This window comes from Euleptes europaea, chromosome 9 (assembly GCF_029931775.1).
Source record: "Euleptes europaea isolate rEulEur1 chromosome 9, rEulEur1.hap1, whole genome shotgun sequence".
Taxonomy (NCBI): domain Eukaryota; kingdom Metazoa; phylum Chordata; class Lepidosauria; order Squamata; family Sphaerodactylidae; genus Euleptes; species Euleptes europaea.
In genome coordinates this window covers 50,515,049-50,542,161 of record NC_079320.1, presented here as the reverse complement: position 1 = coordinate 50,542,161, position 27,113 = coordinate 50,515,049, and positions in this window count along the sequence as shown.

The following is a 27,113-nucleotide window of genomic DNA, read 5'->3' as shown; positions in this document are numbered from 1 at the left end:
AAATGGGAATAGAAGTAGACTATCTTTGGGGTCAGGAAGCAATTTTCCTCCAGGCCAGATTGGTCAGGGATTCTGGGTGGGTTTTTTTTTTTTTTGCTATCTTCTGGCCATGGAATAGGGGGTCACTGGGGATGTGGGGGGAAGTACTTGTGATATCCTGCATTGTGCAGGGGGTGGACTAGATGACTCTGGTGGTCCCTACCAATTCTATGATTCTATCTCATGAAATTGTATTAAAACAATTTATATCATGAAAGTAGTTATTGGAAGTTACCTTTGAATTCTATAAAGATCACCAGCAAAGACAACAGCCCTGGTCTAGTGAAGGTTAGGCATGACTCACTTTTAGAGTTGCATTGGAGGTGATAGGATTTCTAACAGCTTTCAGTTTTTATTTACGTTATTTATAGTCCGCCTTTCTCACATGGACTCAAGCAGATTATACATAGTACAGTGATGCAATGTAGATTTGGAGGTTGGATAATGACACAAAAGAACTGCAGAGGTGACTTTTAAATAAATTCATGATCTGCTATGGCAATTTAGTACTTTATAAATGCAATCAAGTGTTTGTGTTGCCAGCGACTAGATGGGCACGGGCAAACAAATATCCTCATTATATAATTAAAAGATCCTCCTTGACTAATTAGAGCTAGGTCTCCTTCTGAGCACACTTAAAACTATTAATGGCTGTCAAATTTAGGAAATGATTTCCCACCCCTATTATGTCCAGTTTGAACATCTGTTATGGATGAAGTGCTGGGTTGCCATCTGAAAAAGCATCATTGAACACAGCAATTCATAACTTGCTGTTTGTCACAAAATTTACTAGATGTTTAATTGGATTCACATTTCCATACTTAACATATGAAGGATTGTATTTCCTGTTGATAAACATATCCTCCTCCACAACTTCAAAAGAAAGAAAAAAGAGCGACTTGGGAAAAACGGTATGTTGTTAAAACATTAATCTGATTATCACAATTGGTGGCTGGAAGATCCAATGAAGTGCTGAAGTCAGCAATACAAATGCAGAGTGTAAATCAAACCAAAAGGAAGTGGGACATATTTATGGGATGAAAATGGAGAAATATAGGTTTAATGTATTTGCTGAGTTTATAAGGGCAGCCATATGGCTGCCTTTCCTCGGCTCTTACATAGTGCTGTCTCAAAACGATTTTTGAATTCCCCTAAGTGTGATTCAATTATCCTACAATAAAAATCAGAAAATTAAAACCAGATAGTCAAAATAGCAGTTGACAACAGGCCTGTCCCCAAGTAAATCTTTCCAAGCAACTGTAAAACCTCAGAAATTATTGTGCGAATTAATAAATACACTGTCCCTGTGCTGCTTAATAGCTATGCTGGTTGTCAAGTAGCATTAATTTTTTATTCCAGAAATGATTAAGTTACGCTGCAATATGAGATTGGTGACCCAAGACTTTCTGAAAGTGCATAAATACTTATTACAGAGTATATTGAGTAATATGGACAGGAAAATACAGTTACCCTGTCAGGCTTGTGCAAAATTCTTTCTTGATCTGTACCGCAGTGACCAAATTTACAATGGGGAAGGGCCGTAGCTCAGTGGTAGAGCATTTGCTTGGCATATAGAAGTCCCAGGTTCAATCCCCGGCATCTTCAGTTAAAGGGACTAGGCAAGTAGGTGATGTGAAAGACCCCTGCCTGAGACCTTGGAGAGCTGGGTTTGGGGAGGGGAGGGACTTCAATGCTATAGAGTCCAATTACCAAAGCGGCCATTTTCTCCAGGTGAACTGATCTCTATCGGCTGGAGATCAGTTGTAATAGCAGGAGATCTCCAGCTAGTTCCTGGTGGTTGGGAACCCTAGAGGAGCCGTTCTTTTTCATTGAAACTAAAATCTTTCATTCTGGACATGTTGCACCCCAGTAGCGCCATGTAGAGAAATATCCTCCCCCCACACCCAGGTTTTACAAAAGCATTTCTTCAAGAGAAAAATGGGCTGCCCATGTTTGGGATTTGTATGCAGGATAATGTCATGTGGAAACAGGGGAAAAACTGTACAAGTTGGGTAGCTGAAACCGGGGAAATCCTCCATGTGAAAGCAGCCAATGGTAGTAACAATCATCAGTTGTTCTGTTCTTTCCCATTACACTCTTGCTTTTCCCAGGAGCTAATCTGTGACAGAAATTTTGCAAGCTAAATTCTTTTTAAAAAAATGCTGTGGAGTAGAAGAATAGTTTCAAGGTGTGATGGTCCTTCCTGATGATTGCAACTTCCCACACTGTAACCTCTGAACAGTGCAGCAACAAACTGCTGCAGTCACTTAAAAAATTAATTGGCACACCATTGCCATTTAGAATGTGTGCCAGTTCTCTCTGTATCCTCTGCTGAGAGGGGAACGTTTAAATTTGAGAGGGAGAACTAGAAATTCCTAGATAGAGTTAGCTAAAGCTTGGCTTTACCTTATGGTGGGATGAAGGAGTGCTCCCTGGAATTTTGATCCAGAGTTGATTTGTTGTTTAATAGGATTATGGGAATGGAAAAGAAATGAGGTCATGCTATGTTGCAATGGCACAAACCCATACGTATTAAGGAACAAAGGGTTGGTGAACTACAGAAGATACAGAATCATGATCAGAACAGAACTACCTACTGTAAGTGAATGATTTCTGTGGCACAGTTTCCAGACACGTGTATCCATGCAGCTGAATGCAAGAAAGGAAAGGCAGTGTTGAATGGTTGCAGTGTGGAATTATCCCTGGGGTAGCACACTCTCTCCCAGCACAAGATCTGCTACAATGAATGAAAGCTGAACATGGAGCAGAGCAGGATGCTCAAACAGCTGGGTGGCTTTACAAAGCCTGAACTGGAGAGTGGAGACATTAAAAACCCTCATTCATTTTTAACAGCTCGGAGGACACCGTCAGCAACAACATCATTCAGCATATAACACACCATCTATCACGGTGTGCTTTAGCATCCTAAGAGGGACGAATGAAATTATAACCATAATAAAATTGAATGCTTCATATAGCAAAGTGTATTATTCATGCGGATCCGGCAATTGGCCCCCCTGAGGGAGAGGCACAGATCTGCACCATTTGCATAAAACTAGGTCATGCAAAATGTTGCTACAAAGGCAAAGGAAGGAGATTCAGGAAGGCGAAGCACATAGTCTCTCTCATTGCAGATAATGCCATGCTTTGGTTTTTTCTTCCATAAAGTTGCAACCATATGGTCTCTTTAGATGAACCGAACAACAATCTGTGTGTCTCACAGTTTCCCCCGTTAATTATTTCCTCATTAATTTTGATGGTGTATAAAATACGAACAGCATACTTGCAACACGTTGCACAGTTTAAGCCACATTTAAAAATAACTGCTCCAAAAAGTTTCAGTCTAAGGCTTGATTTAAATGTGATGCTGGCAAGGCAAAAGAAGACACTCACGACACTTTGCAATCACACCATGTCTGGTTTAAACTGGGTTTCTACTAGCGGAGTAGGGTGACCTGCTTGAGGCTGGCAACTGGTGGGAGACTCACCAGTTGGCTGGGGGCCCTTGCTGACGATGTAGTGATGTTGTCAGCGAGATGACAGCATCCCTTCCGGAGCTATCAGAAGTGACATCATGGCATTTCTGGCAATGCACCAGCATTTGACTGAAACCATAGAGTTTTGGCAGAATGCTACAGTATCACCAGTGATGCCAATTAGCCTCTACTTCTCCGACTGCCCAGCTGAACAATGGTGGAAACCCATGAAACTAATTCCAGTATAGGGGAGAACAATCAGGAAGGGGATGAAAAAGGGGGGAAGGGGGGAAGGGAAAAACAAGGGAAAGGAAGGAGTGGAATGAAGGGAAGGGACAGTATAACAATCACTATACACTGTAACAATTGGTGGAGTTTGGGCAGGGGAAGGACCTCAGCGGCATATAATAGCATAGAGTCCACCTTCCAGAGCAGCCGTTTTCTCCATGGGAACTGATCCCTGTTATGGGGAGATCAGTTGTAATTCCAGGAGATCTCCAGGGCCCACCTGGAGATTGGCAACCCTATTCCCCTTTTGTTCAACTGGGAAAATGTTCCTAGAATGGGTTCTAAATACAGTTCTCATCTTCTGCAGTGTTGCAAGTTAGGAGAATGGGGACAAAACCAGAATTAGTTGGTTTTGCCTGCCATTGACCACTCTTCCCTCTGCCCCACCAACCCCAATCAGTACCAGCTGTCACTGGTTGCTACCTGGCCAAACAGCTACACACCCTTAGACAGCATGCCAGCACAATGGGTTGGAGCTAGACTAAATGGTCAGTTTCCACCATTTCCCTTTTTTTCTGTTGCAGAACACACACACACACACCTGGTCATTCATCACAATTCCCTATCCCCAAGAGCAACATTTCATGGAGATCAATTGGCTGCAGCAGGAGTGGGGAGGCAGGAAAGTTCAGTTTTACTGATGGAAGATGTAGTCTGAATCCAGCCCAGTATCCACAAGGGCTGTAGACCTCTGGTGTGCAAACTAAACATTGCATAGTTGCAGCACAGTATATATGAGACCTTGAGCCATGCAAAGTTATGCAGGGAAGCTCTTGCCCCAGGTTGAAATTAAGACCCAAGTATTTACACTGGAGGATGCAGCAACAGGGAGAGGAGGGAAAGAAAGAGGAAAGGGAAACCAATCGCACATGGAGAGGGAAAGAATGGGGAGGCAAGAATAACATGGGGAAGATTGTGAACATGTAAATTAGTCTGCTTTGGTTAGGGATGAGGACTAGAGGACAGCAATATATTTCTGCTTCTCTCTCTCTCTCTCTCTCTCTCTCTCTCTCTCTCTCTCTCTCTCTCTCTCTCTCTCTCTCTCTCTCTCTCTCTCTCTCTCTCTCTCTCTCTGGTATTTCACAGTGTTCTCATATTGCAGTAGCTAGCTGCTGTTTTTCATCTCCCCGTTTGTGCTTAAATCGTTGATGGAAACTTTAAAATGTCCTCGACTGTCATTTTTGCATCCTGTTGAGTTCAGGAATTTATCTTCCTCACATTCTTTCAGTGAAGCCGTAACCTTCATGCTCCCTCAGCTGTTCCTTTGGGTTGGATTTTAGGGAAGACTTTTTCTAAATGTGATAGATGCTGTAGAAGGGTGAACACCCTTCATCTTTTTATGCAGAGAGCATTTTCCTATAATAAAGATAAATGGGATTAGGCTCCTGCCTTGCTGTTGGGAATGTGCACAGTTTAGATATGTGGAGTCCTTGTTGGGTCTCCAGTTGATGACCTTGAGCTGTGAGGCTTTGACAAGGCTTTTACAGCTCTTAGGACACTTCCCTGTGATGGTCTCCAGATGCTGAAGCTTATTTTTAAAAGAGAAATGCTCCTTAATTTGGTGCACGGAGGGCTCTGGCATCCACATAGCTCACTGTTCACTCTGCTACCATTTTTCTAGCATTAAGTATATTGTTGCTGGTGAAACTAAGGAGGCCTTGAAGAAGAAGAGTTAGTTTTTATATGCTGACTTTCTCTACCACTTAAGGAAGAATCAAATCAAAGTCTGGGTAAGCTTTTTGGCAAAGCTGTAGGGTAGAAAACCACAAGTGGAAGGAAGTTCCATGTGCAGAAGAAGCTGGGAGATGCGAATTTTCCTCATATTCTCCCCCACTGCCTCCTTCTCACTGCAGCCCCCAGATCAATATGATTGTTTTTCTGCACAGGTTCAGTAATCCCAGGATCAGGATTTCTAGAGGCTGAAAAGACTATTGAGAGGGAGGAAAATATAGGGAATATCCATGCGTGTTCCTCCAATGGATGGCTGGATCCAAGCCGTGATCTTTATCAATACATGATTTTATTTGCATTCGGACCATTTCTTTCTGTGTTTTGGTATCGAGGTTCATGATATTTCTTCCAGTGCAAATAGAGGGTCAAACATCACCGCCTTAGGCCTGCTGTAGACAAGTAGTGTTCCCTTTCAGATATTAGAACAATTCTGAACTGTCCTTCTTCGGACAGCAGATGAGGGATCTCATGATTGAGGGCTCCCCCATGGGGAAGGAAACCCACACAGAAAATAAGATGCCAAGCATAAGGCTGTTTGTTTGGAGTACTTCTCAGAAAAATAGAGAGAGCCTTTACAAAGTTCACATCACGCTCCTCCTCCATTCAGCAATACAAGACCTTTATCCTTGGCCCTGATATCTTGAATATGAAAGGGGAAGATGTTGGCTCAGATGCTGGATCATTGCCGTTCATAAGAGCCAGCATTCCTTAGTATTGTCTCAAGCAAGCCTTATTTTAAAATCAAAGCCAGTATTTCCCCCCCCCCCAATAAATGTCTTTTCTTGGATTCTGTTTTCCAGTTTATATTTCTCCCTGAGTCTGATGCTGAGTTTCCAAACAGTTATGTTTTACTAATCCAGGATGTTGATGTTGACTTTGCCATTAAAACCTGCCATTAAAACCCCCCACAATACACTAAGTTTTCTGAAAGGTGTGATTGAAAGGCTAATGGGAGGCGAGAGCGGCAGTTCCCTAATCTGTACTGATAATTGTAGAAGTTCATGAATGATAACCCCCAAAGATTTAAGAGTATGACTGTGAAAGGACTAAAAGAAATGAAGTTGGTGGCCATGTACAGCTAGGGTTGCCAACCTCCAGGTACTAGCTGGAGATATCCTGCTATTACAACTCATCTCCAGCTGATAGAGATCAGTTTCCCTGGAAAAAATGGCCACTTTGGCCATTGGACTCTATGGCATTCAAGTCCCTCCCCTCCCCAAACCCCTCCCTCCTCAGACTCTGCCCCCAAAACCTCCTGCCAATTGCAAAGAAGGACCTGGCAACCCTATGTACAGCTTACGTATGAGTGCAGCATTCCCTTTGTGGCGACGGCTGGATGGGAAGGACGGCAGTAAAGTCTCTTGCATGAAGGAGGGGAGTGGTGAGGTTGTGAAGGGTGACTGCTTCATGCTCCAAATGTGTCTATTCTGCATATAACAATTATATATTCATTATAAACACATTCTCATTCTGTAAATAACCTGTATGTAGTTGATTAAGTAACAGATTAAGAATGTGTAATTTAGGCACATATTTATAGTTATAGCATTTTGTTAGAAACACCCTTTGGATTGACCCGTACTGTGTTTACTCTGCTATATTTGTTTCTTTAAAGAGTCAAGGATTATATTATTTAGAAATGTGTTATGCATTTATTTCTTTGAAGGGCACTGTATTTGGAATGGACTACATTTTCCTTGCTTTAATTTAAATAGCTAAATAGTAGATTATTCACTTAAAATTATGGCACTCTCAGCATTTCCTTGTGAACCCAATTAGTATCAGAGAGGCTATAAGACACTATTGGTGTCTTGTAAGAAAATACCTTAAATGCGCATATATGGGACATGAAAGAATGTTGCTCAGGTTTCTGAAAGAACTAAGCAAACCACAATTAGAAAAAAGGTTAACTATTGCCTTTTTTCTCTGAATCCTGAGCACACCTAGACAAGGCACCAGGAGCTCTGTGACTGGATAGTCCAAAGGTATTTCTGCACGGGTTATTATTATTATTATTATTTTTGCTGAGTTTAATGCTGTGGGGAAGTGGGTTTTTTCCCCAGTTTCCCGACAGCATTGTGGTGCATTTGTGCATGTCCTGGGATTTCCCTGGCTTTTCTCCAATCTTTCTCAAACTTACTTTGCTCTGAAGTTTTGGAAAATATTTCATTAAAGCCTGGGTGGCTGCTGTATGGGTGGGAAAGTTAGATGTTCCTGGTCCCACCCTCACAGCAGTCATTTCCCCTCATGGTAGCCATTTCCTGTCCCTAATGCAGAGTGTGTTTTTTCCCTTTAAAACTGTTGATTTAATAGTGTTGTATCGATACACTGTTATACCAAAATATGCATAAAGTTCTCTGAATTCCCGACTTTCATTTTTAAAAAATAACCCTCTAGCCCCTTTCCTTGTGGAGTAGGGTTGCCAGGTCCCTCTTCACCACTGGTGGGAGGTTTTTTGGGGCGGAGCCTGAGGAGGGCGAGGTTTGGGGAGGGACTTCAATGCCATAGAGTCCAATTGCCAAAGAGGTCATTTTCTCTAGGTGAACTGATCTCTATCAGCTGGAGATCAGTTGAAATAGCAGGAGATCTCCAGCTAGTACCTGGAGGTTGGCAAGCCTATTGTGGAGATATATGTAAAAAATGAAATAGACTTACAGCGCTGAAAGCTGAAAGCTGGCGTATCTCCTGTGCAACCCTATGAGGGTTGCATGGATTTTCAGGAATGCGCTGTAAGTCTATTTCATTTTTTACATATATCTCCCAAGCACTTTCGGCTCGGGAATGCCCCTTTTTATTTTTGTGAAGATACGCCAGCTGGCATATCTTCACAAAAATAAAAAGGGGCATTCCCGAGCCAAAAGTGCTCGGGAGGCTGACTAACATCCCGGTTCGCTGCCAAGGCCTGTGCCAGCGGCCAGAGGCCGGCTGGAGGCGGCGGTCAGTGAGCGGCACCTGGCCCTGCACGCCGGCGCTGGGGGCACTCATGCCAGCGTGCGCCTTCCGGGCGCCGGCGGTGTGGGCCCCTGCACTGGCAGAGGCCGTGGTCGGCCTCCTAAGGGCTTTGGGCCCATTTTTCAGGAATGGGCTGTAACACTTTAAAAAAAAGAAAAAGAAAGCTGGGAACGCAGAGAACCTGATGTGTATATTGGTATAAAGGTCTATTGACATAACCCTATTAAATTGCCAGTTTAAAAAATACCAGGACAACTTGCTGTATGGAAGCCCTGTCACCCCTGCATTGTATTAACAGCAGCAACAGGGAAACTCTACAAGCCTGTCCTGGTATATAAAAGACCTAAGTGTTTTTTAAAAGGAAAACAGCAACTGCTCTGATAAATCAGAGCCATGATTCTGGGGGCGGGGGAGAATCCCTGCATAGGTTTGCTGAACTGCCCCACCTCCCACATGCTGATCAACTCTGGAAACAGACTGAAACAGCTCCCACCCTAAAATATGTTACCGTCCTCATTAAAGATTGAAAAGCCTTTTTAAACACAAGGTCTCTGTGGAAACCTGCTGACGACATTGCCATCCTTACCTCTTCAGGAAGGTAGTGAATATTCTACCATTTAAGGGAATATTCTATCATTTAGCTATTTAAACTAAAGCAAGCAAAATACAGTCTATTCCACCAGATGGGTGCTGCCTCTGAGAATGTTCTGTCCTCACTATCACAGATTTGGTTAGATGGCAAGAGGGACTTGTCAGCAGTGCCTATTCTTGGAATCGCAACAGAAAGGAGAGCAAAAGAAGTGGAGAGATGGTATCCTTCTGATATGTGGATCCCATGCCTTAAAAAGCCTTAAAGAGTAATGTCAGCATCTGAATTCAAACTAGAAATAACTTGGTAGCCAGCTCAACCTGTACTGGTTCGATACATTTTGCCAGCTGGGTCCAATTGCTGCCTTCTGTGCTAACTCATCCCCAGCTCCCTCATTTCCACCCCTGCCTCTGCCTGGTGGCTGGACCAGTTACCCCTCCTTATATTCTCTTCCTCAGCCCCCTTCAAGAACAGTACAACATACTGCCCTGTAGGTAGGGTTGCCAGGTCCCTATTCGCCACTGGCAGGAGGTTTTTGGGGCAGAGCCTGAGGAGGGCGGGATTTGGGAAGGGACTTCAGTGCCATAGAGTTCAACTGCCAAAGCTGCCATTTTCTCCAGGTGAACTGATCTCTATCGGCTGGAGATCAGTTTTAATAGTGGGAGATCTCCAGCTACTACCTGGAGGTTGGCAACCCTACCTGGAGGTTTTCCCAGACTCTCACAAGATTCCTTGTTTTGGTTGTTCTGCCCACCCTGCCAATTACTGTAGTTGCCCAGGCAGTCAAAGGGAAGGCTGAATCTGGAAAAGGAAGGGATATCACCAGAATTCAGGAAGCCTTTGGGTCATGGGCCGCTTACCATGCTGTTTTCAAAGAGGGCTGAGAGAGACGCCAAGAGGGTTACTTGCTCTGGCTCTCAGGAAGAGAAAATGGAAGCAGTGTGGGGTGGGGGAGGCAGAGGTGGCAGGCAGGATGGGAGGTTGCTATCCTCCCAAAGACTATGTCCTGAAGTAATTGCTTCAGTGGGCCTCGTGGTAGCGATGGGGCAAGGTGTGGCAGAATCCCCCCTTCCAGGGCTAATAACAGCCAAGGAGAGATGGTGGTAAAAAAGCCCATACTGGGCCAGAAGAGTTAAACCCAATCAGAACTGGGGCTCATGGAACTACTAGTCGTTTTTTAAAAAGGGTGGGAAAATCTTGATCACAGATCTCTCATGTCTTTTCTAGTTATACCCTCAAATGAATTCTTGCCTTATTTATGTTAGGCATGAAAGATGTTTGATAATATTCACTTTTGTATATTATATACAATGATACTGCTGGAAAGAAAGCTTCCCAGGGAACTCTAGATTATAAGAACAAACAACCGACAACAGTTTTCTGATTAAATTGGCAAATCATGGAGACCAGAGAGCTCCCTCCAGTGGAAGATTTGCAGACTATGCTTTCTTAAACGAATAGAAAATTAAACTGTAATCTATTTGCTTACATGCTTTTGATTTATTTTGCAAAAATATTCTCATTTTGGAACAGACTTTTTAATGGGTGCAAGGTGCGTCACCTGTAAAGTTTGTGCTTATTACTGTTGGGATTATATATTCCATTTGCACAAACTTTTTTTTTTTGGCTGCTTAGCACAACAAGAGGTTTGCCATGGAGAGGGCAAGTCACTATTTCCCCTTGCCACCAAAGACAGAAAAAAATACATGTTTTTGTGCCAAACAGGGCACATTTAGGCTGGAGATCAAGGGGTAAAAACACACCTGTAGTGCATTTCACTGATCAGCATGGGAATCTTTCCAAATATTTCCAGATCTGTAAAAACAAGGAGCCCTTTGGTGTAGAGTGGTAAGCTGCAGTACTACAGTCCAAGCTCTGCTCACGACCTGAGTTCGATCCCAACAGAAGTCGGTTTCAGGTAGCTGGTTCAAGGTTGACTCAGCCTTCCATCCTTCCGAGGTCGGTGAAATGAGTACCCAGCTTGCTGGGGGTAAAGGGAAGATGACTGGGGAAGGCGCTGGCAAACCACCCTGTAAACAAAGTCTGTCTAGGAAACGTCGGGATGTGACGTCACCCCATGGGTCAGGAATGACCCGGTGCTTGCACAGGGGACCTTTACCTTTAAAAAACAAACAAATTGGGTGAACCCCTGTTTCCTCTAGGTCTAGGTAATCCCCCCAATACAGGGACTAAATGTTGTTCAAGATCTTCTCCAACACTCTGCCTCTGTAGATTTGAAAGTGTTGGTACTGTGAGACTTTGAGTGAAGCAGCATCACATTCACATTTCCCTAGGCTCCAGTTGTTTCACTGCCAATGCCCTTCTTAATAGGGATACAGACATAGAAACTCCAGGCTCCACCTCCAAAATCTCCAGGTATTTTCCAACCTGGACCTGGCAACCCTAATTGTACCCCACTTAGGTTCCTGTCCTCCCCAGCCTCCATCACAAAACCTCCAGGAGTTTCCCAGCCTGGAGCTGGCAACCCTAATAGAAACCCTTCCCTTTTTCTGCTGCAGCAAGTGCCTTTGTCCCACCTTCCCTAGAGCCGACGGAGCTTATACAGGGCAGGCAACTGCTGACTGGCCTGCTGTATGTAGTGAAATCTTGTCTCCAAGGCGGCAGCAAAAGTGTAGCAGTTTTGCTTCTTACTTGGATCAAGTACCAATTATGCTTTCTTTGCTGCCTGCCTCCTCCCTCTTTCCTTCCTCCCTTCTTGCGCCCTCCTTGCGCTTTCCTTCCCCCCTCCTTCCCACTCCAACCACGGTGCTATTGCTGCTCCGTTTCCAATTCTTTTACCTGGAGGCCTATTCAGACCTCTGAAGAGACAAGGAAAAGAACGAATGCAGCTACTTGTCAGATAGGGTTTCTGACAGCATGGGCCAAACAAGATGGTTCCTCTGTAAACAATATGGATCCTTCCGTGCACTCCCCCCTCCCCTCCTGTTTTGCACACGAGCCACAAGCTCCGGTCAGAGATCTACAGTTGTATGGAGACCCGCCCGTGTAAATCTTTCATCTGATACCGGGTCTCGCTCACAATGCCAGGAACTCCACCAGCCCCTCCTCTGATTGCCCTTAAGTATCCAGTACTTGGTTTGCTGAAGTCGTTACCGGGAGAAAGAAATCTCATTGTTTCCTTTGTATTGCCGTAACTCAATCTCATCCATTGTATCCGTTCTATAAATATAGCAATGTCCCAATGCTCTGTATTCTAACCTCCTTTGTCTCTACTGAAGTCACTGATGTTCAGAATAAACCTCTGAATCACTGCGCTGTCTGGATTGGAGTTTCTATTGCCTGAAACGCTGTGCATTTGCTGAAGCTTGACACTACTGTGACCTTATGCTCCAGTTTCTACGTTATGAAGTGTACCACAGTTCACATATTCGAGTTGTGTGTCTTATTTGAGGGGCTAGAACAGGCAACAGGGACAGTGCTGAGAGAACAGTGGGGAGACAGGCAGGAATGGAAACCGTCATTACTAGGTGACCCTAAAATCCCACAGAAAGGGCCCTCTAGTACTTCTATTTGGGTCTCAGTGCTGCTTAATGGTAACTCTGGAGGCTTTCCTCTAAGAAATAAATCTCCTCATTGTGCATAGTTTGGCTTTGTAGATTTGCCACTCAGTAACAGACACGTGTGTATGCTGGAAGAAATTTTGCACTATGAGAATATTATCATCTCTTTAAAAAGCGAGGGGCTGTGGCAGAGATCGGGAGACACAGAAAAAAAGGGGGGCACAGAAACCACATTTTGATTCTGCTGCAGTTTTTAAAGTTTGTTTGGAGATGTGTAAGACCCTCTGATCAGTCAGGTCCTTTGTACAAAATCTCCACAATCTTGGAGGATAGTCGTACTGTCTTGGCAAGACTTACTGAATAGCAAAGAAATAAATATCAGTTGCCATGGAAGGGATATGGTTAGAATTTAAATAAATCATAAGACCTGTCTGAAGTACAGATGGGTTATTTGGCTTGCCCCTTTCAAGGAACTACTTCTTATTTAGTATTAATGGAAATTTTTAATGTAAAGGAAGAAATGTACTATGGGTACAAAAAGCAGTTTTAAGACATTATAAAGATGGTATCCTTTAATAAAATTCTGTTAATGTTTGGACATTACCCGGAAGTGACGCGGACGCTCTAGCAGCCTCTATGGAAACCATTGAGTTTTGGCAGAGAATGATAGAGCATCCACATTGCTTCTGGGTAAAACCGGAAGTGATGTAGGTGCACGCACATTGCGCGCCGAAGAAAAGCTCCCGCTGGTGGATCTGCAAGACTTGATAAGCCTATAATCAATCAAACAAACAAAAAATCATGTAGATGTTCCCTGAGTAGCCAATTTGTTGCTCAGTGGTATCATACACCATGTACGTCTGAACCTGTAATCCTCAACATAACTGAAACTGAAATAAGACCTGTCAAAATTGATGGAGCTTCTGTAATCTAAATCTAAACTAACCTAAATGTATACCATTTTAGTGACTACATCAAAAATAACTATAGGAAAAATACTAAGATTTACAGAACAATTCTAAACGTTTGCTCAGACGTAAGTCTCATACTAGTCAGTGGGATTTACACTCAGGTAAGTGTGAAAAGGGTTGCAGATTTACAGTGCAATTCTAGGAACACTTTTCTAGAATTAAACTGATCTGAACAGGATTCTGAGTAGATCTGCTTAGCATTGTTCTCCAACACTGCAGTCCTAAGAACACTTTTCTGGGAGTGTACCTATTGAATACACCTGAGCACACCTGCTTTGGTTTGCTTTATCGGTCTGCCCCATGTCAAAGGGTTCCCATAATTCCATCCCCCCTAACATTCTTAGAATGAGGCCAGACCTCAGGTTGGTCACATTTCCTTAAGAATTCCTTGGTCATTTATGCATGGGAGTTTTGCCTGAGGTTTGTTGCTGGCTGGACCCACATTTTCCTGTTGGGAATCTCGGCACCAGCAGCCTCCAAGCTCAAATCAAGTCCCCCCCCCCTCTTAAATGCTGCTTTGTAATTGCAGTGCTCACTGTGAAAGAAAATCCCCCCCAAACCCATTTGCTACATAAAAAAAAACATTTTAAGAACAATAAACAAAAAACGGAGCAATCTCCATTTTAAAACACCTTTCTTTTGCTTAGAAAGGGCTTCGAGGAAGCAGGCAGTATTTGAATCACCACCTCTTTACATTCTGCTTTGTGATTGGCTGTGCGAGAAGCCAATCTTTTCGTGGCCTGGTTTTGCCATCTGCAAGGAGATTTCAGCCAGGCTGAGGTCAGGTTTTAGGGAAAAGGCGGATTAACAGAGGAATGGGAAGACCTGGCCATTGTGAGGGCTGGCAGTGACGTCATTTCGAATGGACGGAGAACTCGTGCAGAACTCCAAGGAGCAACCGAGTCAGAAAGGGGCCAAACGTGAGTCCAAGTGCCCATGCATAAATGACCCTTGTCTCTCCCCACGCTTTCCCTCACTGTATCTGAATTTGTATAAGAGTGATGCACAATCCTATGGACCAGTGTGTTTAAATTTTTTTAAAACACTTACATTGCATGTAAACACTTTCCCAGTGGTCTCCTATTTACATGAAGATTGATATACTTGCATCAATGAAAGAAAAAAAAGTCCTAGGAAAGAGCACAGTCTTTGTCATGCAGCTTTCTATTGAGACTGACTGCCCCACCATACTACCAAACACATGGGGAACAATTCTTTATTAGCAAGCCATTGCTGCTAAGCAACAAGTTTTGAGAAGGAGAAGGGGAGATGCTATTTTTATACATCACAAAATTAACTCTTAGGGAGTGATTCAGTGCTGATTTCCATTGATGTAGTTCCAGCAAAGCCAACTACAACATCCCAGTTTACATAAGGTTTAATTCAGAGAAAGCACACCGAAACCCTGTTTGAATAAATAAGAATCAAATGCTTAACTATGTTCTTAATCCCTGTTGTCTGAAGAAGATCTCATTTTCTCTGGACTGTGCCTGGCAGCCTGTAATCTAGACGTTAGCAACCTCCTGTATGTGTGTCAAATTATGGCCTGCCAGATCATTTTGCTCGGCATAGCAACTTCCTTGCTCCACCCCAACAGAAGTTGACTGAAATCCTAGAAACCAATAGAAGTCGCACACACCTGTTCATGAAATCCTTTATGAAGTACATATAATCAAAAGCCAACCACTATTTGAACTACGATTTCTGGAAGCAGAGTAACTGACAGGTGGCCATTACCAACCCCATCTCTGGAAAGGAAGCCCTAGCGTAATATTATGGTAGCTTTGGTAACATATATAACCGTGTTTCATTGTGAGGCAGAAGCTGAAGTAATATGATGGAAGGATGGTGTAATATGTACAGACACAAGAGGACAGGAAAAGGAAGGCTTAAATTGACACATTAGCATTGACTTCATTTAGAAGATGTTACCCAGGGGGCCACAGCAAGACTGGTTAAAGTTTGAAAGTTATTAGGAACGATCAGTGCCACAGACAGTTATTTAGAAGGCTTGCTTCTACATGTAGGGTTGGGTGTCTCCTGTTTGCATCAAAACTCTTCTTGCACCACACCATCAGCCCATACAATCTAGTTAAACTAAATAGTATTGGGGTTTAGGCTAATTATTGTGGGTGGAACGGAAAACAAGATAATGGTAAATGCTTCTTATAACAGACAATATGAGATTGCATCAACACATCTGGTGTAAGAAACATCGATAGGTGGTTTAAAGCATAACAGCATCTCTGGGGCATTTCACCACTCCCCAAGTTGTCCAAGTATCCATAGCATTATTTATTATATTTCTATATATCAATGAGTGCAAAAAAAAATAGCCTTGTTTACCTGCATCCCTTGTATCGGGGTCAGTGTAGATGGAAGCCAGGATAAACAAGGTGAAAATAACGAAAGCCAGCAAGATGAAAGCTACTTCAAGGTTTGTGAATGGCAGCTCCATGAAATGTTGGAGCTTCTTTACCTAAACAGAATGCAAACAGGCACTTGGCATAAAACTTGTAGAAAAAAATTATTGTTTGAATAGAGCAGCTTTTTTAGAGGATATTAGATCCTGGTTGAACAGGTCGAGTGACTTGTGCAAGAGAGGAAAGAGCCATTTGTTTACAAAAGGAACAATTTGGCCTACTTCAATGCAATGCTAAGTTCTCCAATGAGATGGATTTGGGAGGAAAAACAAACACAAGCAATGCTTTCATTTCGGCATAACGTGAATGTCAATTATATTAAAGTTTGTTTCGTTTTAGCCTTTCCAGGTGATTGGTTTACTGTGCGATCAATGTGCACTCGCAGCTGATATTGTACAAGATCTAAGCATTTTCCTTTATGGTGGCAGAGCTGTTGCTAAGCATCAGTTTTCCAAACACAAAATTATTGACAAATGTTATTTGTCTTGTGGCTAGCATGCCAATGGTGGTGAAGGAGTGTAGAACTGAATGTAGTTGTGTGAGGGCACCAACATACCATCAAACATTTCACAGATACCTCGATATCACAACACATACATAACATCATTCACCACCCCCATTACTACATTACATGGCCACCTAAGTTCTATTTGCTGTCTCCTGACAAAGTTGGCCCAGGCTAGCCAGATGTCATCAGATCTCAGAAGCTAAGCAGGGTCAGCCCTGGTTAGTATTTGGATGGGAGACCACCAAGGAATACCAGGGTTGCTGTGCAGAGGAAGGCACTGGCAAACCATCTCTGTTAGTCTCTTGCCATGAAAACCCCAAAAAGGGGTCACCATAAGTCAGTTGTGACTTGGTGGCACTTTACACACACAAACTGATTTAGAAACAAAGAAAATATACCAGAATTGCCTTATCATTTATTGCAAAGGAGACTAGCCATGTTAGTCTGTTACAGCAAAACAAAACAAAAGTCCAGTGGCACCTTCAAAAACAACTTTTATTTCAGTTTGAGTTTTCATGAGTCACAGATACTTGGAGGGAAATAAAACTGGGAGTTCTGCTTAAAGGTAATATTACAAGGCAGGGGAGGAAAGGTTGAGACAGAGAGGCTGGGTGGGAATTGCATCATCAGTCTTTCAAGTATAAATTCTCTGTGTAAGTGACGAAATCTTTTATTATAATGTATTAACATTTTACAGATGTTAATGGGCATATCTGTAATATCTTTATAGTCTTAATAAAGATGCTTGCCTAAGCATCCCCTCCCTTGATTAAACATTGCTAAAAACTGCACCCAACCATCCTCTGTTTTTTTAAAGGCCAAGAACAAAGATATGGGCTTTGTCCTACTATGTGCTATCACAACAGTTTCAAATATAACCCTCAGGAGCTGCTGTATGTGAAATGGCAGGCTGTATACTATTTCATGCCATATTGTTAAGGTTACCAGCTCCAGGTTGGGAAATACCTGGAGATTTTGGGGGCGGAGCCTGAGGAGGGCAGAGTTTGGGGAGGGGAGGGACTTCAATGCCATGCAGTCCAATGGCTAAAGTGGCCATTTTCTCCAGGTGAACTGATCTCTATCGGCTGGAGATCAGTTGTAATAGCAGGAGATCTCCTGCTAGTACCTGGAGGTTACTCAAATGTAGACAGCCACTATGGCAAAAAATAAAACATACACAATGAAACAGTGTCTAAAGTAAAGTATATTGTTTTACAAAATAACTGGTAATCCTACCAGGAAATTCTAATATTTTCAACCCTGTTACTTCACAGGGTTGCAAAGAACGGAAATATTTTTTCCTTGAAATGTAAGACACCACAGTGCTTATAAAGATAAATCAAAATTATAGCAAAACAAGACAGGCATCCGGTATAAGTCCTGTTTCAAAAGGAATTTCTTCAGTTGAAATTAAACAATCTTCTTCTTTGTCTTTTGTTTCTTTCTTTAGGTGTTGTTGTGCTGTTTGCTGTCAATGTAGCTCCAGCAGGCTGTCTGTGCAGCTTCAATGTTTATATTCTAAAGAAATATATTACAATATAATAAAGTGCAAGGCATGAAAAAAAAATTGAAATATCATTCAAAGGAAACTTACCCATTCATATTCTTATGATTGAGTATGATCACAATAGGTACCTTCAGTTACATCATGTTGGATACAGTATAAAGGTTACAAGCAGCATTTAAAGGAGAAATGGGGAGTGGTTCAAATAACAGTGCTAACTCATGTTTCTACAGGAATGCTGAGTAATCACACATTGAATTCAGGCCATTTGGATCACAACAGGTGCCTTCAATTACAGCATGTTGGATACAGAATAAATGTTACAAGCAGCATTTAAAGGAGAAACGGAGAGTGGTTCAAATAACAGTGCTAACTCATGTTTCTACAGGAATGCTGAGTAATCACACATTAATACGGTAATTCTGAACGGCCTGAATTCAAACATAATTCTAAAGCGCGCCTCCTGCTGGCACAAGATCTTATCAATATTTTCTTTTATAAACCATTTCTTTTGGTACTGCCACAAACCAAAAAATCTTAAATCAGTATCTCGGTGTTTGAACGGATTAAAATGAGAAACAACCAGTGCATCTAATACATTGTTTCTTATGCGTGACCTGTGTTCCCCGATCCGTAATTTAAGGGAACGATCATCTTTCCTATGTAGATCAGCTGGCATGGACAAATCAAGGCATAAATAATATTCACAGAATTACAATTAGTATAAGACCTGAGTTCAAATTTAAATCCAGTTTTTGTACACATGAAGCTTTTTACAGGCAAAACATAGGCGCACATGCTGCATGAGCCACATCGGTAGTGCCCTTTAACATCAATATTTACGGTGAAGCAGGTCCTATCCGTATGCACCAGTTTGTCTTTCAAGGAGGAAGTTCTTCTATAACCCAAAAGGGGGGGGGGCACGGAGCACCCTGGTATTGAGGCAATCATATGCCAATGTTTATTTATTCTCCGATTTAAATGCACAGATGCTTGCTCATAATCCTCATGGCCTTATTACATTACAACTCTAACCACCCGGGCCATTTACTCCATAATTTACCATATGGGCAAATGTTAAGGTTAAAAAGGAATTCAACCAAACATGAGGATTATGAGCAAGCATCTGTGCATTTAAAGACCACATTATTACAAAGAGGTTACCCTACTGAGGTAATTAATCATGCCAAAAGTCGGGCTGATGCCAAGGAACGAATGGATTTGTTCTCCCATGTAAACAGACCTAGGAGTGAACTGGTCTTCTCATTTCAATACACCCCACATTTTGGGAATATTAGGAGAATAATAAACAAACATTGGCATATGATTGGCTCAATACCAGGGTGCACAGACAGCCTGCTGGAGCTACATTGACAGCAAACAGCACAACGACACCTAAAGAAACAAAAGACAAAGAAAAAGATTGTTTAATTTATTTTGAACATTGATAATAACCAAGTGACTGTGATTATTATATTCACCAACTGAAGAAATTCCTTTTGAAACAGGACTTATACCGGATGGCTGTCTTGTTTTGCTATACCGGTAATTTTGATTTATCTTTATAAGCACACAGGGCCACAGCACACATGGGCCTGCAGTAAAAATGTTTGCTAATCTTCTACAGCGCAGTCACCCCCCAGCAATTGTGTGGGGCAGGATATTCCATTGTTAACAGTAGATTGGATGTGTGCTAAAATAGTGCTGAAAAGAATGGTAGTGAGGTGGTAATAAGGGATAGGTTTTGGGTGTTATGACAAGGCCGTTGGACAGTTTTGGGGGCCTATATGTGTGTGGAGGTGTCGTCAAGTTGCAGCCGACTTATGGCGACCCCTTTTGGGGTTTTCATGGCAAGAGACTAACAGAGGTGGTTTGCCAGTGCCTTTCTCTGCACAGCAACCCTGGACTTCCTTGATGGTCTCCCATCCAAATACTAACCAGGGCTGACCCTGTGTAGCTTCTGAGATCTGACGAGATCAGGCTAGCCTGGGCCATCCAGGTCAGGGTGGAAACCTATATAGCAGTATGCAAAATGAACAAAGGGAGAAGAAAAGATTTACCAGAAAAGACAATGATTTGTAAAATCACAGCTCCTAATACCTGAATTGAGCACCCACCATAACTACTGTAAGCTTAACAAAGTCAAATTGTTAGTGCCTTTGAAGAGCGGGCTTTAAAAGAGAGCTCCACAATTTGAAAAAGGCCATGGAATCCAATGCCTTTTTACTATGTGTACTCAAGAACATTGCCACATATTTTCAGGGAGCCAAACAAAGAGCAGGAAGGGAAGGACTGTCTCTTCTGACTAGTTCACTGGGTTTGATGACTGTCTTTCTGAGAGGAATTTTCTCAAGGTTTCAAAATTGCCCCCTTTGTTCCTTCCCCACCACACTATGTTGTCGAGCTATTTATTGAGAGCTGGGAGATTTTAATTGGAGAATTGGGCTGTCTTTCCTCGCTGGATCCAGCATTCCAGCATTCAGGGATGCCAATGTCAAGGTGAGGCCTAGAGTTCTCATAGGGTGGACTTTGCAATATCACATCTCTGCTGAACTCCTCCCTCTCACCAAACTCTGCCCTTCCCTGGCTCCATCCATTCTCAAATCTCAATAGGGGCTTGTCAACTTTAGTATAAAACAAATAATAAAGGTGTCAGAATGAATATCATATATTGAGCCTTATTGCCAAGTGTCCCATTGCTTACGAGGTAAAATAACTGAAGTTTTTGTGTTGAGAAATTGGATTGGGTCCAGTTAACTTTTTCACTCCACCTTACTCAATTCCCTATGGCCTCCATTCCACATGGCTTTTTTCCATGTAAGTCCCATGATCTCCAACATAGCCTTTTTGATGGTCAAAGGGGACCCCATCTTTCCTTTTACATTTGTTGAAAAGTTGGTTGGATCCAACCCTTTGAGTACTTGGAAATTTCAAACTGGAAAAAGGAGAGAACAGACCTTTGAATATAAGCCATCAAACATTCATTTCAACATGTCTAGCCCTAAAACTATTTACTTTAACACTATTTAAAGTATCCCATTTTAAAGCTTAAGTGTTGGAGTCTTTCACCTGAATCAATATGCTAAATTGCATTGGCACTAATAGCCAGGGCTGCTGGCCTTTAAATATCATTTTGGCACTCATATCCTATGCTGATTTCTGTTTTAAATCACTCTGCTTTAAATCACCACATTAGGATGTGGTGGCCATTGTGAATCTCTTTGGCACTAACAGCCCAAATTGGGAGCATTTTTCAAACATTTGCAAAAGCCTTGATTCTCGAAGGGAAAATGCATCATTTTTTCTTCTTCCTTGTAACATTGGCTGATGTGGCTGTCTTGTTGCCCCTATTTGCATTTGTAAAGCGTGGTTTATGGGTACAGCCTCCATCACATTCATTACTGTTGACATTACTATCAAACATTGTTTCTGTAGGAAATGGAGTTAACATCCACTTGCTTCCCTTTCTATAAGTTTTCTGTAGTTCCATTAGCAACAACGAAAGCATTGATATTTCATGAAAAGGAATATACTTGTTATGCATTTTCTTTTCCCTTGTTTTATAAAGAAGAGCTGCAATGTGCAGTAAAAAGTAGTGTGAAAAATAATCATGTTAATGAGATTTTGGGGAATTTCCCAAGAACCGGGAGCACAGGTGGGGAGTCTTTGGAGCAATGATGGACCAGAACAAATATAAGTTGAATAGGAACTGATGGGATTTAATTTGTGTGTGTGTGTTGGGGGGGGGGGGTTACAGTTAATGGACACCATTTCTGATGGCCAGAGAGGATTTGCTTCTCTTTAATTTTTCTTTATGTTGAATGTAGTGCAAATATATCAGACTCAAGAAGCGGGTGGGGAAGCTGCAGTCCCTAAAGTGCTTGATCGTATTTATTTGAGTTTCATTGATAAGACAGGTAAGTCAACGAAAGCATCTATCAAATATGTTACTGCAAAGAGGGACAAATAATATGATGCAAGTATTTTGTCACATGAAGACATTTGGTTTGTTTTTGTATAAAGTCTTACATGGCTAGTGTTTTGCATCTTAGACACTTTGGCCGTTTATGCATGGCTGTTTCCTCGTGGTCACCCTGCCAACTACTTTGGGGCTTTGAGTTGATTATGCGTGCATTTTCTGACAGTCAGAGGTCGCCTTGCTCTCCCTGCACATTTCCGTGTGTTTTGCCCATGTTTAGCCAGCATCCAGAAAACACGAGGGAAACACGTGAGAAGGTGCGGGAAGAACAAGGCAACTTCTGAAGGTTGGAAAATGCATGCATAATCAAAGCAAAACCCCAAAGTAGTCAGCAGGGTGTCCGTGAGGGAACAGCCATGCATAAATAGCCTCTGCGTCCTTGTGGCTCACAGACACACTTAAATCAGACTGGAGATAAACAGCATTTATAGTACTTGGCTTGTTACCAGCTGTATTTTATTGTATAGTTAGGGATCCTTTTGCTCCACAGAGATGCAAAGAAGAAACATTTCATCTCAGCTAAGGTTTAGGACAGTGTCCACTTTGCTTTCTTTGCTGAAAATATATCTTACCTGATAAATAAACACAGTTTACTGATTCAGTCTGTGAACTGTGCAGTTAAGTTTGAATCAGGGAATTAAACAAAAAGACAGATATGCTGTCACAATACATTGGGACTAAGAAGAAGAGTAGGTTTTTTTATACCCCACTTTTCTCTACCTTTTAAGGAGTCTCAAAGCAGCTTACAATCACCTTCCCTTCCCCTCCCCACAACAGACACCTTGTGAGGTAGGTGGGCTGAGAGAGTTCTGAGAGAACTGTGACTAGCCCAAGGTCACCCAGCAGGCTGCATGTGTAGGAGGGAGAATCAAACCCAGCTCTCCAGATTAGAATCTGCCACTCTTAACCACTCTGCCATGTGGTGTAGCATGTGACTAGGTTGGGTCTAATTATTTCTTCTGCCATGTGAGACGTCTTCTTCTTTTGGAGTTAGCTGGTCTCTGATATCATCTTTCTGATGGAACAGATTGCCTTACTTCGTGGAAGCACATAAACTAATCCAACCCATTATGCTTATGGCACTGAAGCTTCAGAGCTTCCAAGAAAAGAAGCAGTTGGTCGGTAATAGAACTTTTGCAGATGGTTCAGGGTTCAGTCTGTGGAATTCTTAGAAAGGAAATATCTGAGACCTTGGCAACCAATGCCTTTCAGAATAGACAATATTGAGCTATGTAGACCAATATGCAGTATTTCATATGTTCATGTGACATAACCTGGGTGAGCTTGGATGTATGCATGGAATATTCACATATATTCCAGTTATTCAGGTAGCAAAGCTTCTGGCAGAAAAAGCAGTTAATCTCATTTATGAGGGACAAAAATTAGCTGTGGACTATTGTCAGGAACAAAATTTACAGACAAGGAACTGGTCTTGAGGAGCTAAGGAGGCAGAATTGCCTCCTTGCAAGGACTCCTTGGTCTTTAAAAGAAGTTCTGTTGGTTGTGACTTCTTCCATTGAAACGTCATGATGTTACAGCCCTAACAGGACAAGGATGACCAAGAGGTCATTGGTGCATAGAGGCCAAATGTCCCAATGATTTAAATTAACTTGCCAGTGTCTAGACTGTGCTGAGTGCTTGCTTAACTTTACATCACACTGTTGAGTCCAAAAAAGAATATTAGAGGAGGAGAACAACAGCAACATGTTTGCCATTGTAAGAAATATCTCAAAAATAGATTCCATCAGGACTTAATTTGTGCTGCGCTTGGTATTGGGTCTGATTATTTTAGAACATTGTTGAGGCCTGGAGAAGTAAACATTAGGGCTGCAAAGTTTATTTAATTCGTTAGAGTCGTGAATTAAACAGTTTGAATCCTCATCACCTAACAACTAGCTGCAGTCCTAAGAACCCTTTCCTGTTTCACTTTCTCCAGTGAACAGACCCAAGTAGGATTCAGAGTATACCCGCTTAGGATTGCACATGCTTTTCCCCCTTTAGAATTATTGTTTTCATTATATATAGATTTATTGACAACCGATTAATCTGATTAATTGACAACTCAAATGATTGACTCAAATTGCTGCAGTCTATTGATAACAGTAATAGAAGAAAGTGTGGCTAATCATGTTCAAAAAGGGTTTGCCTTTGCCATTGAATAATCAGAAAGTTATCGCATTCAACATATCCCTAAAGGTAAGCTTGTTCACACACAAGCCCCCATTCCATTAAACCAGAACAGGAATGAGGGACATGTTTGGAAAAAATGTCCATAGAGACCTTCAGTTGAATAATACAGAAACTGGAAACCTGAATTGTGGTTTTTAAGTAGCTTGCGGCAGGAGAGGGAGATATTTTTTAATATCAATGGTACATGGGCTCATTTGGTTTCTAGCTCTTTCGTTATATATCTGAGCCAGATGTTACTTGAAGGCAGTGGGTTGGATCCAACCTACTTTTCCACTGACGAAAAAGTGAAAAAGGGATCTCGTCTGACCACAAAAATGCTATGCCGGGGTTCATGAGACCTACATTTAAAAAAGCTATGTAGGATAGGCCCTGTTATAACAAAGGGAATTGAGCAAGAGTGAGAAAGATAGCTGGATCCAACCCAGTGTGTTGTATTTCACCAACTTTAGTTGACAACCAGCTTTTGAGGAATACCATAATGAAATGCACTAATGTGGTTTTAATCAGAGTATTTAATTAAAATGAATGTCAAACAGAGCCATCTATTGGTGAAATCAAAGAAATGCTGTTAAGGATTCAGCTCTGGGAGTTATTTTTTTTTAAATAAAAAATTAATTTTATCATCAACATTTGTATTAAGTATAACAGTCTATAAAAATCCAGAAGTAAAAAGTATTTACCATTGCCAGAACAATTTCATTACCAATATAAGTAAATTAAATTAATTTAATAATAATAGCAACACTAATATTTCTTATAACACTACGTAGTCTCCTTTTATCTTGAGATTTGAAGATGCTTCTCTTAGAAGAGAGTTAAATAGTTACCACACATTGTTGCAATTAAGTTAAAAAACAAATTAGAATTTGGTAAGTAAATTGCTGGTTTTACTTACCAGTGCATTGTATTTCTGTCTGCAGTACAGTGTAAATATTTCTCTTGACAATATCTTCTGCGTTAGGCAAGCATTTCTGAGGTAATTTAGCGTGCAAAATATTTTGGTAGTTCACTAAGTAATATGTCTTCGGTTTGAATTTCATTCATGTAAAACTTAACACTTGTTGACTATGAAGTCCAGCCTCTCCGATCTGGTTGAAATAGTAGAAAGCATGGTTTTCATGCTGTGGTTTCTTCAGCTAAGTGGCTGAGCTAGGTCAGGTACCTGGGGCTGCTAAGAATTGTGCAGCCTTCCGTGGTTCAAGGTTCAACACGGACACAGTGCGAATATGACGTGTCACAGCTCAACTCAATTACTAAACTATAACTGATAACACATAGCAATGACTTTGATCAGGCCGTGCTGAGTAAATATGATTTTTGCAAGGAATTAATGTGTTAACCAGCTGTTTATCTTAAGCAGCAAAGAATGTACACAACTGATTTATGTTTCCCCAATGGAAGCTGTGCCAGGGTCATTATGCGGAGGAAGGCAGTGGCAAACCACCTCTGTTAGTCTCTTGCCTTGAAAACCCTACTGAGTTGCCATAAGTTGTCTCCAACTTGATAGCACTTTACACACATTTAATAACCTGATTATGGCTGATTTTCCTGTAAATCCATCATTTGGCTAGGCTTATGTGGTGGCACACTGGCACTGCACTGAGAGGGTGTGTATGGCCAACGTTTTCCTTTCCCCAGTGTATCAGCCCCATGAAGATGCTATTTGCCTTGGTTGGAAAGTCTGGCAGTATTCAGATGACCAAACAAGCCATGTTTCATGGTTTGGAATCTTGGGTTGTAAGTGACATACAATTTGCCATTTGGTCATTTTGATGTGGACACTACAATAAACTGTGGTTTGTTACAGGCCACAGAATTATCAGTCTACAAGCCACGTTTCAGGTGATGGAGTGTGTGAGATCCCAAGCATTTTCATATTTCCTCCCTCCTACAGCCCTCATCCCATGTGGGTTTTGTCTATGTAGTTCCCATGATCCCCAGCATATCCTCTTTGATGGAGAAAGGAGATGCCCGTCTCCCTTTTTCATCAATGGAAGAGCTGGTTGGATCCAAGCCACAGTATACAAACATCAAAAGAGTTTATAAAATCATAAAAATGTCTATGATATACATACCTGTTCACTGCTTTGTTCTATTCCAGAAGTATCCCACATGGTGCCTGTGATCACCATGGTGCCTGCTGACACTTTTTCTGGTGCCCGCCAAGTGTTTTTAGGAAGTGGCTGGGGCCAGGCAGGGCTTTTGCCCAGCAAGATTTGTGATTGACTATTGTTAGATTTGATTGGGCTATACAGATTTTTGACAGCAGCTGCCACCGCAGCACAAGGACCTGCAGTGTGTTCCTGAAGTTAACCTGTGGCAATCATTTTGTGGCCAGCTCCACCTCCTGTGGCAGCCATTTTGTTGCTGCGCCCACTATTCTGTGTCCGAATTCCAAATGTGCTCGCAGGCTTAAAAAGGTTGGGGACCCCCTGTTCTATCCTTACATTTTTTTCAGATTCTGCTGTTAATATGAAGCATTTATATAACTCTTTCAGTGTTCAACGCACTTCATATACATTATTATCCCTTGCAACAATTCTGTAAGGAAATTCAGCATTATTATCCACGTAATGCAAACTAGGTGGGCTGGGGTGGGGGGAGGCTGACACAGGATGGCTTCCTTTGATGTCCTAGAGAACACATGATAGACATAGGGTTGCCAGCCCTCGGGTCGGCACAGGCTATCCCCCTGCCCAGTTCTCATTTCCTGCTATATCTCTGAAAAATATAACTTAAAAAATGGCTTATGGTGTGATGTCACTTTTGGAGAAATGTGGCTGTTATGTCAGACTTCTCGGGGAATTGCTGAAAATGCTACATAAAACCACAGAGTTTCTATTGATTCCTAGAGAGAACTGGCATTGCTTCTGGGGAACCCCCCACCCCCCTGAGTCTCCTGCTGATTGCCAGGCTGGGCCTCACAACCCTAGATAGAGATA